The 15,945-nt window shown below is 46.4% G+C and overlaps 1 protein-coding gene across 3 annotated transcripts in view; it reads left to right on the top strand.

The window, feature by feature from the left end:
- Positions 1-15,945, top strand: part of LOC137536220 (membrane-spanning 4-domains subfamily A member 8-like) — a 69,367-nt gene that overhangs the window by 51,692 nt on the left and 1,730 nt on the right. The gene's annotated exons all lie outside the window — the stretch shown is intronic.

The following is a 15,945-nucleotide window of genomic DNA, read 5'->3' as shown; positions in this document are numbered from 1 at the left end:
GTCCTTTGTTTCAGTTCAAAGTTCAGAGTTCAGACCAGGTGGATGCCAGCATATCCTCAAGCTGGCACAGATGTGATCAAGATGGTGTTTCAGGGTGAAGGACACTGAGTTTGGCTCCTCTGCCATTCTTATGCACCTGATCCAGTAGGAGGGAGTGAGGGCGGGAGCCACACATCCCCTTAGAAGATGAGATGAGTCCTCCCCTTGTCCTGGGGACCAGAAATCATATCTAACCATATATGGGCTCTATCTCACAGAACCATACAGGTCGGGGCAGATTTACTAACATTTTCAGGTCTGTCTCGATTTACCCAACAGTCTGATACCAAACATGAGGGGTGGGACCCCTGTGGTATCATCAGGGCACTTTTGAACTGCCTAACTGGCAGTCTTTACCTCAGAATGTTCTGAAACGTTCTCAGAACCAGCGCCAGACAGGGCCCATCATGCTCTGTTAGTTTGGAGGGTCTGCCAGCCTGGCAATACAGAAAATATGACACATATAGCAGTTTATGGAATATGATATACATCTGGGATTTACAGCAGGTCATTCCTAGGTGACTGCTCTTTTGAAGCTTGCAGCAGCAAGCTACGTGTCAGCAACCCTGCTGGGAGGGTAGCCAGAATGTCTGACTTCTTCTCAACTAAATTGGTTCTGCCATCCTGCCTATCAACTATATCTGATGGATGGGCCATCAGCACAGCTTAAAGCCAGGGACACTCTGCAGCAGGCTCTTGCCTTTTGGTGGAAGGAGGGAAAGAAAAAAACCCCAGGAATGTCAGATCTGATTCCTGTAATGGCTGCACAAATTTAGCCAGAAAGCGATCAGAAATTGGACTGTGCGGATCCTTCCAATTCGCCCACGTTTCTCACGGCTGTTCCGTGACAGGACCCACAACTGCGATTTGGGGAAATTGCAATCCCTCCTGTGCAATCACCTCCATTGGCTTTCATTAATCTAGCGCTTTTGGAATCGCCAGTGTGTAAAGCATGGCTAAAACAGCTCCTGTGGCTCCCAACCCTCAGAATAATTGCTGATTAAAGAGGGTTTTTAGCGAAGTTAAATAAATACAAGTTAAAAAATAGAAGAGAGATCAAGAAATGGCTGATATTCGCCATGTAATTTGTTCCTATTGTTTGATCCACAATCAACCTGCACATCATCATCTTTACTACTGGCAGACATGAAAAAAACAACAGCACCAACTGCTATTATATATAACCACACCCACTAACATTGCGATTGTTGTCTTGTTTATAGATATACATATGCACAGAGGGAGATACTGGTTGCTTGGCAGTTGGAAACAGATGTTATTTCCCACAATGCAACAAAGCTCCCACAGTGTGATGTCAGGAGCTAGGTCCTGTCTCACACAGATCCAAAGCTACCTGTTTACTCTGCTATTCACTCATACAGCTGTTTTCACTAATTACTGAACTGAGACATATAATGCACTTGTCGTCTAATGGGAGAAAGAATTTTACAAGTATTATACAGGTGAAGCTAGAAAAATTTGAATATTGTACAAAAGTCCATTTATTTCAGTAATTCAACTTTAACCACTTGCCAACCGCCCACTACCTATGGGCGTCGGCAAGGTGGCTCCCCCAGGACCACGTAACGCCGATCGGCGGCAGCACCTGGGGGGCTAGTTAGCTGAGGATCACACGCATAGATGTGCGCGCATCTGCCGGCATTAGGCTCCGCCTACCCGCCCACAAATTGTATTATACAGGCTGCCTCCTCCCCTGGTGGTCCCAGTGATCGAGCGACCAGCAGGGGAGGAGGCAGCCTTTGTAGTAATGACACAAGCACACTGATCCTGTCCCCCCTACTCCCTGATCGCCCACACCACCCCTCAGCCCCCCCGATCACCCCCTCAGACCACTATTTGCACCCAATCACCCCCCTAATCATCCATCAATTACCCCCCGTCACTATCTGTCAATGCTATATATTAGATTTAGGTCTTAAACTGTCCCCTCGGGGCTCCTGATCACCCCCCCCCCCACACACACACACACCCTCAGATCCTCCCCAGACCCCCCCCCCCATGTACTGTATACATCTATTCTCCCCTGTAATCACCCACTGATCACCTGTCAATAACCCCCTGTCACCACCTGTCACTGTCACCCATGAGATCAGACCCTAACCTGCCCCTTGCAGGCACCAGATCACCCGCCTACACCCTCAGATCGCCCGCAGACCCGCCCTTAGATCACCTCCCAAGTGCATTGTTTACATCTGTTCTCCCCTCTAATCACCCACTGATCACTCATCCAATCACCCATCAATCACCCCCTGTCACCTGTCACTGCTACCCATCAGATCAGACCCTAATCTGCCCCTTGCGGGCACCCAGTTACCTGCCCACACCCTCAGATCTCAACCTCGCCTCTAATCACACCCTGATCACCTATCAATTAGGGATGGTCGCTGGATTCCGCAGAATTAAGATTTCCACGATTCCGGTCGGAAATTGACGATTCCATTCTGTCGCATCGGAATGGAATTGGTCTAGCGATCCGGCGGAATTTCCGCGGAACGATTCGTATTTCCGGCGGAATGCACATTTTTTAAAGCCATTCACAAGGAAGACTCTAGACACTGTAGACAGAAGCTAACAAATGGATTTCTGCATGAAAATAGGAATTTCTGCTCCAATTAGAGCCTTAAGAATTACCAACCAATCGTACGTTAGCAACCAGCTCCCTAGCTACCTATCAGCACCTATCCCACCCATTTTGTATATAAGAGAGGTGTGCAGTCACGAAGCTTGTGGGTTTCAGTCTGGTGTTGAAGACAGAGGAGAGACAGACCCATACTAGCTGTTTTAACATAAAACAAAAGTCTTTTTCAAGACTGTATATAAACCAAAAGTCTCTGTGAGAGAGAGTTAGAGTGTGAGCTGTATTAGTAGTAGTAAGCTAGCTGTATTTGTGAAAGAGTGACAGTAGATTGTAGTTTGAGTGATAGATTGTAGTGTAGTGTGCTAGTAGTAGTTACTGCAGTGCCAGTCGGCCGCAGGCTTAGTGTTTGACAGAGTGAGAGAGAGTGAGTAATGGCCCATACTCACGAGGGACTTTTGTCGCGTGTTGCGGCGACAGGTCGCCCGTGAGTATGGGCCGTGCGCACCCCGAACTGTCGCCCGCAATGGGCGCGCACCCCGAACTGTCGCCCGTCACTGATGTCACCAGGCGATTGAAAAGTTCAATCGCCTGGCGACAGTCGCCGCCGCAACTCCGCCGCAGCTGTCGCTAGTCCGCGTGAGTACGCGGACTAGCGACAGCAACCTCCATTGAGGTACACAGAGCTTCCGGCGAGCTTCCGGCGGGGGGAGGAGGAACGTCGGCGACAGCTTCCGTCATGCCGCTGGTCCCTCTTCCGCGTGTGTACGCGGAGGGACCTGGCGAGGAGCTGTCGCCGGCCTGTCGCCCACACGCTCACGTGTGCTGGCGACAGGCAACATTTGCTGCCCGTGAGTATGGGCCATTAGTTGATTGATTGATTGATTAGTGATTGATTAGTTGAGTGAGTGTAGTGCAAGTTTTGTGTTTTTTTTTGTTTTCTTTATTTTGTTTTGTCTTATTTATTTTCTTTATTTCATCCCCTTATTTTGTGATCTGCTCTGTTGCTCATACCCCTTCTCCAATAAAGTTTTTGTCCCCCAAACAATGGAGCGAGAGCAGCAGCAATTTACTGACACTCCTAAAAGGCAGTGGAGTGATGGTGGTGTTGGTGGATCACGGCAAGTACGTGATCAGGTTGAGGGTGGCAGCAGCAGCAGGAAGCGTTCCCCCCTGGTCAGAAATGTCTTCCCTGTGTTCGCAGCACGCAGGAAAATTTTGACAGAGCAGGAGGCAGATAGAGTTGTCGATTACTTAGACCGGGAACCCCCTACCAAGTCCGAGGAACTTCAAGCTAGTGGCAGCAGCACCAGTAGTGGCCGCCAGGTTCCTCCTGACCAGAACCCGACCGCAGCTGCTTCTGTTTACGAGGTTGTTTCCTCCCAGTTCTCCGCTCCAGAAGTACAGCACACCTACGCAGAGAGAGATGTCGAGAACGTTTGGGGGGAGGCATTGGAGGAGACCATGGGACCAAGCTCCCAAGAAGTGGTGGGTTCTGTGGTGACAGAAATGGCCACTGTGATTGCTTCATCCAGTGTCACCAGTCAACATCAGTCACCTACAGAGGTGTTTGGTGGCCGGGTGGAGGGTCCAGAAGAAGAGTCATTCATTCAACTGGCTGATATTTTTTGATGATGAGGCGACTGATCCAACGTGGTCGCCATCTGTGTTGGGCACTAGCAGGCGTGAGCAGCTTGTAGAAACAGAGCAGACGGTTGGCCACCAGCAGCCTGCAAGTGCTTTCCCATCTGTCAGTAACCGCCAATGCTGAGCATCGAGGTGCCAGTTCACACCACTGCTGGACATGCATGCACGTCCCTGCATGGAATTATTTTAGTATTCTGGAAGAGGCTGAATCCAGGGCAGTCTGTTCTGTGTGCCGTAAATCAGCGAGCAGAGGCAAACTGGGCAGCGGGTTCGGCACTTTAGGGCTGATAAGCCATCTGCGTGTCCACCACAAACGTGAGTTTGAATATGTGAAAAATTCCAATAAGATAGGTGGAGGAACAGCAACAGGCCCCTCCTCTTTTTTATATACTTGTCCTGTGACTCCTGTCCCTATCCAATCTGCTCAGTCCCATTCCAGTTCAACTCCCTCTGTAAGCCTGACTGGTGGAGGACTCCAGACCTCAGCAAGCACCTCGTCCTCACCCTTCGTGTCCTCTGAATCGCCAGTGTTCCAGCGTCAGGCCTCTGTGCCTTCAGCTGATCCATTCGTTGTCAAAAATAAAGCGCTCCTGGCAAGGCTGTTGGGCCAACAGCTGCTGCCCTACCAGTTTGTGGACGGTGCCCCCTTCAGCAGACTGATGAACAGTGTTGTTTCACAATGCGCGGATCCCCAGCCACCATTATTTTGCTAGGAATGCTATCCCTGTCCTTCACCAGCACATTGCGGAGTGTGTCCGATGGTCTATGGATCACGCTGTCGGTGGAAAGGTGCACTTCACCATGGATGGCTGGAGCAGCAGGCATGGGCAGGGAAAGTATCTGACTTTTACCGCCCATTGAGTCACCCTCCATGGTGCTGCTGAGGAGGGTGCAAGATCTGGGGCATCTCAGCTGGTGGTGCCGCCACGTGGGTTTCTTTTCCTTCTGCTACCCATTCTGTTCAGGGCCAGTCTGCCGTTGCTGAGCCTCCCAGCAAGTGGCCCCGCTCCTACACTGGTCTGCAACACCATCGATGCCAAGCAGTGCTGAAAATGGAATCCATGGAGGAGAACAGGCAAACCGGATCTGTAATCCTTGCAGCCTTTGAGGATCAGATTCGCCAGTGGCTCACCCCGGAAAACTGGACAAAGGTGTAGTGGTGTCCGATTATGGTGCCAACATGCTGGCTGCCATTTCAAAAGGTGGCTATACCCACTTACCTTGCTTGGCCCACGTCTTCAACCTTGTAGTCCAGAAATTTTTAAACACTTTTGACGGGTTGAAGGACGCTGTGGCCTCAGCACGAAAGGTGTCAGCCCAAATCCGTCACTCCGCAACAGCCACCGTGGCCATGAAACTGCTGCAGCGCCGCCATAGCCTGCCGCAGCACAGGCTTATTTCAGATTGCCCGACACGGTGGAACTCAGGCTATACCTGTCTGAGGCATCTGCAAAGTATTGGAGCCATTTGAGCAGGCAACAAAAGTGGTCAGTCAGGAGCACTGCAGCATATCGGAGGTGCTCCCTCTTGTCTTAATGATGGAAAAAGCTCTTGACAAACTGCTTGAACAGGTGGAGGAAGTCTTACTGAACAGTGGTCAGTCAAGTTGGGGAGTGAGTGGACATGCTCCAGTCCTGGATGAGGAGGCAGAGCTTGTGGAAGCAGAAGAGCCCATTGTCCGGGGGTGGGAAGAAGATTTTGATGTGGAGCTGAAGTATGACGAGTCCGACGACAGTTCTGACAGCCAGGAAGAGGTGATTCATGGCAGACATCTCTTCCCCATGGCTGCACATATGATCCAGTGCCTCCGTAAAGACCCCCAGATTAAAAAATTAAAATCAAGGCTCGACATGTGGGTGGCCACCATCTTAGATCCCTGGTGCAAGGGGAAAATGCGCCAGTTCATACCCCCCTCCCAAGCAGACGCCAGGATGAGCCAGATCTGGAATGCCCTTCTTCGTTGGATAGAAGATGCTTTCCTGCACCTGTATCCCGGGCCCAAGCCACCAAGCCTCGTCATCATCATACTCAGCAAATGTCTGGTGGTTCCACTCCCAGCAGCAGCATCATTACCCAATCTGTGAACCTGCTGAGTATGCTAAAGGAATTTTACCAGCCAATGCTAGAAACTCCTAGCAGCAGCACCACCAGGGGACAAAGTGGTCACCGGCAGCGGCTGGCGCGTATGGTGAATGATTACTTGACAATTACAAGGCCCTTCTCACTGACTCATAAGATGACTATTATACTGACTACACTAATTGGCCTACGACAAATCCTGCTGCTCACAATTTTCCTATGAAACCACAATTTTTTTATGCCTGCCGTGGAACCAGTAGGTCCCATGGCCTACGACAACTCCTGCTGCTCAAAACAATGGCGACGGAATATGGTTCAGGCGGAATTCCGGCGGAAAGGAAATTGCACTTTCCGATCATCCCTACTATCAATCACCCCGTCACCCCCTGTCACCACCTGTCACTGCTACCCATCAGATCAGACCCTAATCTGCCACTTGCGGGCACCCAATTACCCGCCCACCCCCTCAGATCGCCCTCAGCCCCCCCCCCCCCCCCCCGATCACCTCGCCAGCGCATTGCTTGCATCTATCTTCCCCTCTAATCACACCCTGATCACCTATCAATCACCCCATCACCCCTTTACCACCTGTCACTGCAACCCATCAGATCAGACCCTAATCTGCCCCTTCCGGGCACCCAAACACCCGCCCACACCCTCAGATCACCCTCAGACCCCCCCCCCCCTATCACCTCCCCAGTGCACTATTTACATCTGTTCTCCCCTCTAATCACCCACTGATCACCCATCAATCACCCCCTGTCACCACCTGTCACTGCTACCCATCAAATCAGACCCTAATCTTCCTTTTGCGGGCACCCAATTACTTGAGGACACCCTCAGATCGCCCTCAGACTGCCCTGATCACTTCGCCAGTGCATTGCTTGCATCTATTCTCCCCTCTAATCACACCCTGATTACCTATCGATCACCTATCAATCACCCCGTCACCCCCTGTCACCACCTGTCACTACTACCCATCAGATCAGACCCTAATCTGCCCCTTGCGGGCACCCAAACACCCGCCCACACCCTCATATCGCCCTCAGACCCACCCTTATCACCTCCCCAGTGCATTATTTATATCTGTTCTCCCCTCTAATCACCCACTGATCACCCATCAACCACCCATCAATCACCCCCTGTCACCACATGTCACTGCTACCCATCAGATCAGACCCTAATCTTCCCCTTGTGGGCACCCAATCACCCGCCCACATCCTTAGATCACCCTCAGTCCTCCCCTGATCACCTCGCCAGTGCATTGCTTGCATCTATTGCCCCCTCTAATCACACCGTGATCACATATCAATCCCCCCGTCAAGCCCTGTCGCTGTTACCCATCAGATCAGACACTAATCTGCCCCTTGCGGGCACCCAATCACCCGCCCACATCCTCAGATTGCCCTCAGACCCCCCCCCCATCACCTCCCCAATGCATTGATTGCATCTATTCTCCCCTCTTATCACACCCTGAGACACCCATCAATCACCTCCTGTCACCATCTGTCATCCCCTAGCACACCTACCCATCAGATCAGGCCCTAATTTGCCCCGTGTGGGATCCTGATCACTCGGCCAAACCCTCAGATCCCCCTCAGACCCCCTTCCGATGACCTCACCAGTGCATTGATTGTATCTATTCTCTCCTCTAATCACCCCCTGAGACACCCATCAATCACCTCCTGTCACCTCCTGTCACCCCTTAGCACTCCTACCCATCAGATCAGGCCCTAATCTGCCCCCTGCGGGCTTCTGATCACCTGGCCAAACCCTCACCCACCCCCACCGCAGTGACAGAATTTTTTTTTCTGATCACTGCAAAAAACACTGTATGATAACTGTGGCGCTGTAAAGATTAGTTTCGATTTTTTTTTTAAATCAAAGCTCAGTGACCACAGCTTTCTACTTCACAAGTACTCCGTTTTACTAGGTAGGTGCTCTTTTTCCTTGGTAGTCTCAGAGGAATACCCCCTAAATTTAGCAGTTCACCATGGCAAAAAAAGGAGTTGAAGAGGCCACCGAGATTCTGGCCCAGTGGGGTGAGTTCGATTGGGAAGCCTCATCCGACGAATCATCCGGGTCAGAATACGAACCGGTGAACAGCAGTGGCTCTCTGACCGATAGCAATGACGAGGTTGAGATCCCGGCTAGAGCCAGGCGTACCACACCCCATGTCACTGGACCGCAGGATCAGACTCAAGGGCAGCAGAGTGGTGCTAGCGCTGATCCGAGAGTTTCTTGGTGAGGCATGCACCAGCAGCGTAGCATCTCCTGGACCTTGCACCAGTACTACCGTAGACCCTGGTGAAGTGGCGAGCACCAGCATGGTAGTAGAAACTGGTTCGGTGGCACGTGCATTAGGACCCGAGTCGCAGCCACCAGCAATACGGGCCTGTACTACCCATAGTCTCCCAGAGGTGCTGGCAAATCCCAATTGGAAATCCCCTGGTTCTGCCACATCCGTACTGCCCCCTTTCACCAACCAGTCTGGAATCCAGGTGGAGACAGATAATCTAGGATTGGCCCTAGACTTTTTTCGTCTGTTCTGCACCGTGGATCTCTACGACTTAATTGTGGCTGAGACCAACCATTATGCCACACAATACGCAACCGCCAATCCAAGAAACTACAATGCCCAGCCTTTTCGTTGGAAACCACTCCAACTTTCCAAACTTAACATTTTTTTGGGGCACATGGGTCTAGTCAAAAATAATATATTGCAGTCTTATTGGTCTACGCAACCAATACATCACATGCCCATGTTCTCTGCTGCCATGTCCAGGTCACGATTTGAGAACATCCTGCTCTTCCTGCACTTCAGGAGGCCACCCTGCTTATGACCGGGTCCACAAAATTCGGCCCCTCATAGACCACCTGTCATCAAAATTTGCAGATGCTTATACACCTGAACAGTCATTTTGAGGCATTTGGTTTCCAGACTACTTCTCACGGTTTTGGGCCCCTAAAATGCCAGGGCAGTATAGGAACCCCACAAGTGACCACATTTTAGAAAGAAGCCACCCCAAGGTATTCTGTTAGGTGTATGATGAGTTCATAGAATATTTTATTTTTTTGTTACAAGTTAGTGGAAAATGACACTTTGTGAAACCAAACAAAAAAAATCAATTTCTGCTAACTTGTGACAAAAAATAAAATCTTCTATGAACTCACCATACTCCTAACAAGTCACCTTGGGGTGTCGTCTTTCTAAAATGGGGTCACTTGTGGGGTTCCTAAACTGCCCTGAAATTTTAGGGGCCCTAAACTGTGAGGAGTAGTTTGGAAACCAAATGCCTCAAAATGACCTGTGAAATCCTAAAGGTACTCATAGGACTTTGGGCCCCTTAGCGCACGTAGGCTGCAAAAAAGTGTCACACATGTGGTATCGCTGTACTCAAGAGAAGTAGTATAATGTGTTTTGGGGGTGTATTTTGGGGTGTATTTTTACAGCGATACCACATAGGTGTGACTTTTTTGCAGCCTAGGTGCGCTAAGGTGTAAAAAAACCTGAGCGGTTCTTGCCTTTTTCATGATTGCTAACTCAGTAAAGGACCAGCCTTTAAAGTATTGCTATCATATAAATCCGGCATAGCGGGGTCTGAACCCTCTATAACAGTAATTATAGATTGATGGTGTACCTTGAAATGAATAAGAGCACTCAGTATATAATTTTATATAAAAAATTGTATTTGCTTATCATACAGCATATATACAAAATATGAACAGTTCCACGTAGTGTTTCCTTCTAACGGTATTCCATCTCATCATGGCCTATATAGCCAAGCAAACCTCAATCTTCTAAGTACATTCAAAAAAGAATATAACAGTTGTATTATGTAGAATAAGATCAAAAGTAGTCTCATCTGTATCAATAGCTGTGTATATAGTAGCTGCGTAAAACTTGTAGTAATCTTCTTAAATAAATAACATAAAAAAAAGCTTCTAAGAAAACTTCTTGCTAACATCTTAACAGAACTTAATGCTGAAAAATTTATAAAGTAAATCACCAGAATATTAAGAATATTACCCATTCTCTGTCATCACTTCAGCATCTAGAACCACGTGTGGGAAGGTAGCTTCTGTCTCGTGTGTCTTCTCAGGAGATTGGTAGGCTAGTGCAAACTATGAGCTTTCAACTCCTACTTTTATAGTGATTGTATGCAATATGGCTGTCTAATCTGGAATTTCCCAGAATCCCAGGTTCTGATTGGCTAAAGCTTCTGTGCGTCAATGCTTTATCATGTTTTGAATACCTAAATCATAATATTATTGTTTATAAATTCTGATTGGGTCATTTCTGATGCAGTTGATTAAAAATGGACGTCACCAGCCATCTTGTCTGCTGGTTGACTTTTTTTACCCCAACATTGAACTTCCAAACAGTAAACAATGTCATTTATGACGCATTTCTGATAATGTATCCTTCTGCTAATTAGTTTGGAATGTGTCTGTACTTTCCTAAGCAAGAAATAGGGCATGTTGACTCAAACAATCTGTGAATTACAGATATAGTAACGTAATGCTTATTGAAGTACACAGGGCTTCTAATATACTCATTTAAATATAAAGCTTATAACATAATTATTCTTAACCTCTTGAGGACTGCAGTGCTGAACCTCCCTAGTGACCAGGTCATTTTTATTAAAATAGGCCACTGCAGCTTTAAGACTAAGCTGCAGGGTTGCACAACACAGCACACAAGTGATTCCCCCCCCCCCCCTTTTCTCCCCACCAACAGAGCTCTCTGTTGGTGGGGTCTGATCGCCCCCAGATTGTTTATTTTTTTTTTACAAATATTTTTGTTACTGTTTGTAAACAGTAACAAAATATGTTTCTTTAAATCTATTCCCTCCCTCCTTCCCCACAGCCAGCTAATTATGGCGATCGGCTGTCAAAGGCTTCTGCCTATGAGAGCCGATCGCTCTCCAATAGCCGCTCGGAGACTGAAGGCGGGGCAGAGCTCCGCCCCCAAGCAGGAGATGCGCGTGCGGTCTCCTGCATTAGCTGGCCCCAGGACTTTACACCAATCAGCGTTAGGCGGTCCTGGGGCTGCCGCTGCGGTCACGCCCATCGGCGTGACGCAGTCGGCAAGAGGTTAAAACAATTAATCACATAAGATATAATTGCATATTAAAACTTAATAATATAAAATCATGTTCTATATATTTGTCTTTCTGATGAAGAAATAAATATAATACTTATTACAAAAAATAAAATCTTCTATGAACTCACCATACTCCTAACAGAATACCTTGGGGTGTAGTCTTTCTAAAATGGGGTCTCTTGTGGAGTTTCTATACTGCCCTGGCAGTTTAGGGGCCCTAATACTTGAGGAGTAGTCTGGAAACTAAATGCCTCAAAATGACCCGTGAAATCCTAAAGGTACTCATTGGACTTTGGGCCCCTTAGCGCACCTAGGCTGCAAAAAAGTGTCACACATGTGGTATCGCCGTACTCAGGAGAAGTAGTATAATGTGTTTTGGGGTGTATTTTTACACATACCCATGCTGGGTGGGAAAAATATCTCTGTAAATGTCAATTGTGTGTAAAAAAAATAATTAAAAAAATTGTCATTTACAGAGATATTTCTCCCAACCAGCATGGGTGCCCACGTTGCGTTACAGTGTAACGCTGGACGTTCAAAGAAAGTGCAGCGTGCTGTGCATTATATGTGGTTTTAGCTGCGTTAGACATGCTCAGTAAGGGGAGAGTCGCTATTGTTCTTAGCCACATGGCTAATATTCACTGCACTGTAGTGTTGTCCAGATCATGAATGATTCAGATCTTTGTGGATCTTTTTTGTGAGTTTAATCATCCAGATCATCACAATGAATGATTCAGTTCACAGTGGATGTCTGGAAGAAACAGGAACTGCAGCTTCTGTGCACAAGCACAATCTTCCTGCTGCATCTCTCCCTTCCCCATTAGCACCCTCAATGTGCCTTCATCCACCTGCACCTCTCACTCTGCTGCACCCCTGCTTCCTACTTCCCTAGTAAAATTATTCAAACATTTGGTTCAAAGATCATCCGGATCATTGAAAAGATCCGGACTTCCCAGGATAGCACCAAGAGCCTCATAACACGACTCAATCTGACGTCTAACTTCAACACCACCATGCGTTGCCTTAGGGGCACGTTATGAGACCTTAACGCCCCCTAAAACGCAATGTCTTGGTGTGAAAGAGGCCTTAAAGAGTGCACAGGTGTCCCAAGAGGTCATCCCCTCCTCTCATAGCAATGCTGTTGCTTGACATCTACTGATGAGCAAAAATGTCTATATTTTTTCGCTTTAATCTTCACAAAAATAATGTAAAACTTGACTTTTGAACAAAAATGCCTTCTAAATTAATTTTGTGGGCTTTGTTTTTTTTTTTTTTTTTAGTTGTTGTTGCAATTTTTCACTTTAAAATGTGTGCTTCTTTCACATTTTTTTGTGATTTTTTTTTTTATTACCTTAAAAGGTGTAATTTTTAACTTTTTTGTGATTTTTCGCTTTAGAAGGTCTAAATTTCTCTTAATTCATGAATGACAATTTGCAGTTTTGGGGAAAATTCACATTGCGGAAATACAATGTAATTTGGGGAATATATTTTCAAAATTGAAAATAGCATTTTTGATGCGAATATTACTTCGATAAAAATCTGCAAGTGACATGACATCCAGTGCAGCTGTGCAAACAAATTATTTTATAATTTGTTTATATAGAGTACATAGACGGGTCATCCAAAAAGTAACAGCCAATTTCTTTATCTGCCAGACAAGGTATACTTTTGGTGTAATTTAACTTGCATCTGTCAAGTTAATCTCTTTTCTCCCTGCACCACTTGTGACTGCAGAATGTTGGTAACTGATTATTTAGTAGCATTAACATTAAGCTCCCCATCCCTAATGCCTTCGAATCATAGGTATGGAGTGTGATGCTACTACAACAAATAGAAAACCTGGTATAAATAAATAATTGCTTAAACAAAGAAAGTGATTATTTAGAGAAATAATCAGATACAAAGACACAGTGGCCTTTATGAAATTCACTGTTTCTCCTAAGACTACTTTCATGCTGGGACATTGCAGTGCAATGTAATGGCAGCACAACAATGCACCACCTATGCAACGTTCACACTACAGCTGGTGCATTCTAAAGGCATCTGGTATCTTGGTGCAGTCTAACGGCAGTGCATTACCGCAAAACTTGCATGTTAATGGTGACAGTAAAGCATATTTTTAATTGATTGTATGCTTCACTGTATGCAAAGCAACGCGTGGATAACATGTGGTACTATTTATACGTTCCCCTCCATTGCATTCCTGCACACCCACTATGAACATAGCCTAAGTTTTTCCAAAGTGTTATTTTCACAGCAAAGAGAGGGCCAGCGCATACCACAACAGGTAAATGACAAACAGCTCACATGTGTAGTACCTCCAATAAGCTATCTGCGCACGTCACATTCAAATCATCAAACATGCTGAAATTCATTGGTTTATCGCTCAGGCGTTAACCACCTTTGCTAGGCTAAGGCCCCATTCACATTACCAAAGGCAGATGGCCTTGCGAATGGATTGCAACGCATTTAAGCGCACACCATCTGCGTTTCAATGCGTTGCCTGGCTGATCCCATTAATTATACTGAAAACGTCAGCTGCGCGTTTTGTAAAAAATGCAAGCAGCATGCGTTTGCGGACCGCTCTGGTTCGGAACGCATGCAGTGTGAACATCGGACAATGCATACTATGCACTTATGATGTTGTGCGTTTCCGCCTCACGCATGTGTTGCCGAAATATGGACGGCAATGCGTGTAATGTGAACGAGGCCTCAGAATGCATGCTCTGGGTCCAAACACATGCTACATTTATTATACTATGGAGGAACTTTAGCTTCCACTATAGTTTGCAAGCAAAGTATAATTTACTGGACTCTTGCACCACAATCAGGTAAACCTCCGGGCAGGAGGCCTAACCTAAACAACATATGTATAACCCTGGGAGCAGCAAGGCAAAAATGTGTAACATTTTTACCTCACACCTCGTAATAAATGTAGCATTGTTTGGATGCAGGGCATGCATTCTTAGCATAGTAAAGATGGTGCATGCCTGAGCGATTAACACCTCATGCCTCCCCCCCCCCCCCCCCCTTTCTTGTTCTTGTTATTTTCACACCTAATTAATAAAATGCCTTTTAAACCACCAGCTGAAAATAGTCAATACTAATTTTTACAATACTTTTATTTTTTTTACCTACTTTTTGGTACTTTTTTAATTGCAAGGCGCGGAAATGTTATTTTAAACAGAAAATGAAAAATGATCTCCTAGGAGAAAGCTTAAGAGAAAAAGTGAATTGAATAAGGGCCAATGGGCTCAATTCTGGTAGGGTTATCAAACAAAATACCTCATGTGAAGTAATTTACCTCATGAGGTAATGACATTTACTAATTCTGGTAGGTTTTAGTCATGTTTTACCTCATGAGGAAAATTTTAGTCATGAATTACCTCATGCGGTAAATTATGAGGTGATTTGTGCGGTATTTTACCTCAAATCAGAATTCTCATGAAGAAAAGGGGGCATGTTAGCACAAAATTTACCGTTCAGTTTAAGACCTGCCCGTACCTGGTCGTCATTTTTGTAAGAAGTCATAGATGAAAATGAGAAAGTGAGGACCTGAGGTTAGAGTGAGTGTTAGGGATGATCAATGAGATGCATTATTTTCTGAGTTGATGCAAGTTTATGCAATTTTTTTGCACATATATGCATCTTGAAAATGGACCAATCAGTTTAAACCCAGGTTGAAATTGATTGGTCAATTTTCAAACTGCATATATTTGCATAAATTTGCATTAGAATCATTTTGCATCAACTCGGTAAAATTTGCATCTCATTGATCATCCCTAGTGAGTGTGCTGAGAATGTGGGCCTGAAATGAGAGCGAGTGTGCTGAGAGTGAGGGTCTGAAGTTAGTGTTGAGAGTGAGGGGCTAAGGTTAGAGTGAGTTGTCCTAGTATTGGTTAACCAGCTATAGGTGCCACAATATAGGTAGGTAGGTCAGCTATAAGTGCCACAGTAGAGGTAGCTCTTCTATAGGTGCCACAGTATAGGTAGGTCTGCTATAGGTGCCACAGTATAGGTTAACAAGTTATAATTGTCCCCATTATAGGTAAAAAAGCGTATTTATATTTTTAAGCCCCCACCTTCCTCCATCCCAGTTAGCCACCCTCTCCTTCCTGGTCCCCCCCCCCCCCCAATGGCGCTGGGAGATGAGCATGGAGAGTATTACTCACCATGGCTCTCTCCAGCGATGACCGTGCATCCTCCACCGCCGTACAGTTCCAGGCTGCCGTTCACAGTACTGGGGACGCGGCTTGAAGACGTATGTATATAGTCAGAGCCCCCCTGTATATAGCAAGCATTTATACCAATATTCCGCATGTACATTGCCAGTGTATATAGCCAGTCCCCTATATATATATATATATATATATATATATATATATATATATATATATAGTGCAACCCCCTATACAGCAAGTGTTTATAGCAATATTCCCCCTGTGAAAAGCCTGAGTATATAGCCAGCCCCTCTAAG

This window comes from Hyperolius riggenbachi, chromosome 10 (assembly GCF_040937935.1).
Source record: "Hyperolius riggenbachi isolate aHypRig1 chromosome 10, aHypRig1.pri, whole genome shotgun sequence".
In the NCBI taxonomy this organism is placed as follows: Eukaryota; Metazoa; Chordata; class Amphibia; order Anura; family Hyperoliidae; genus Hyperolius; species Hyperolius riggenbachi.
The sequence above is the reverse complement of the archived record's forward strand: the minus strand, read 5'-3'. Positions and strand labels throughout refer to the sequence as shown.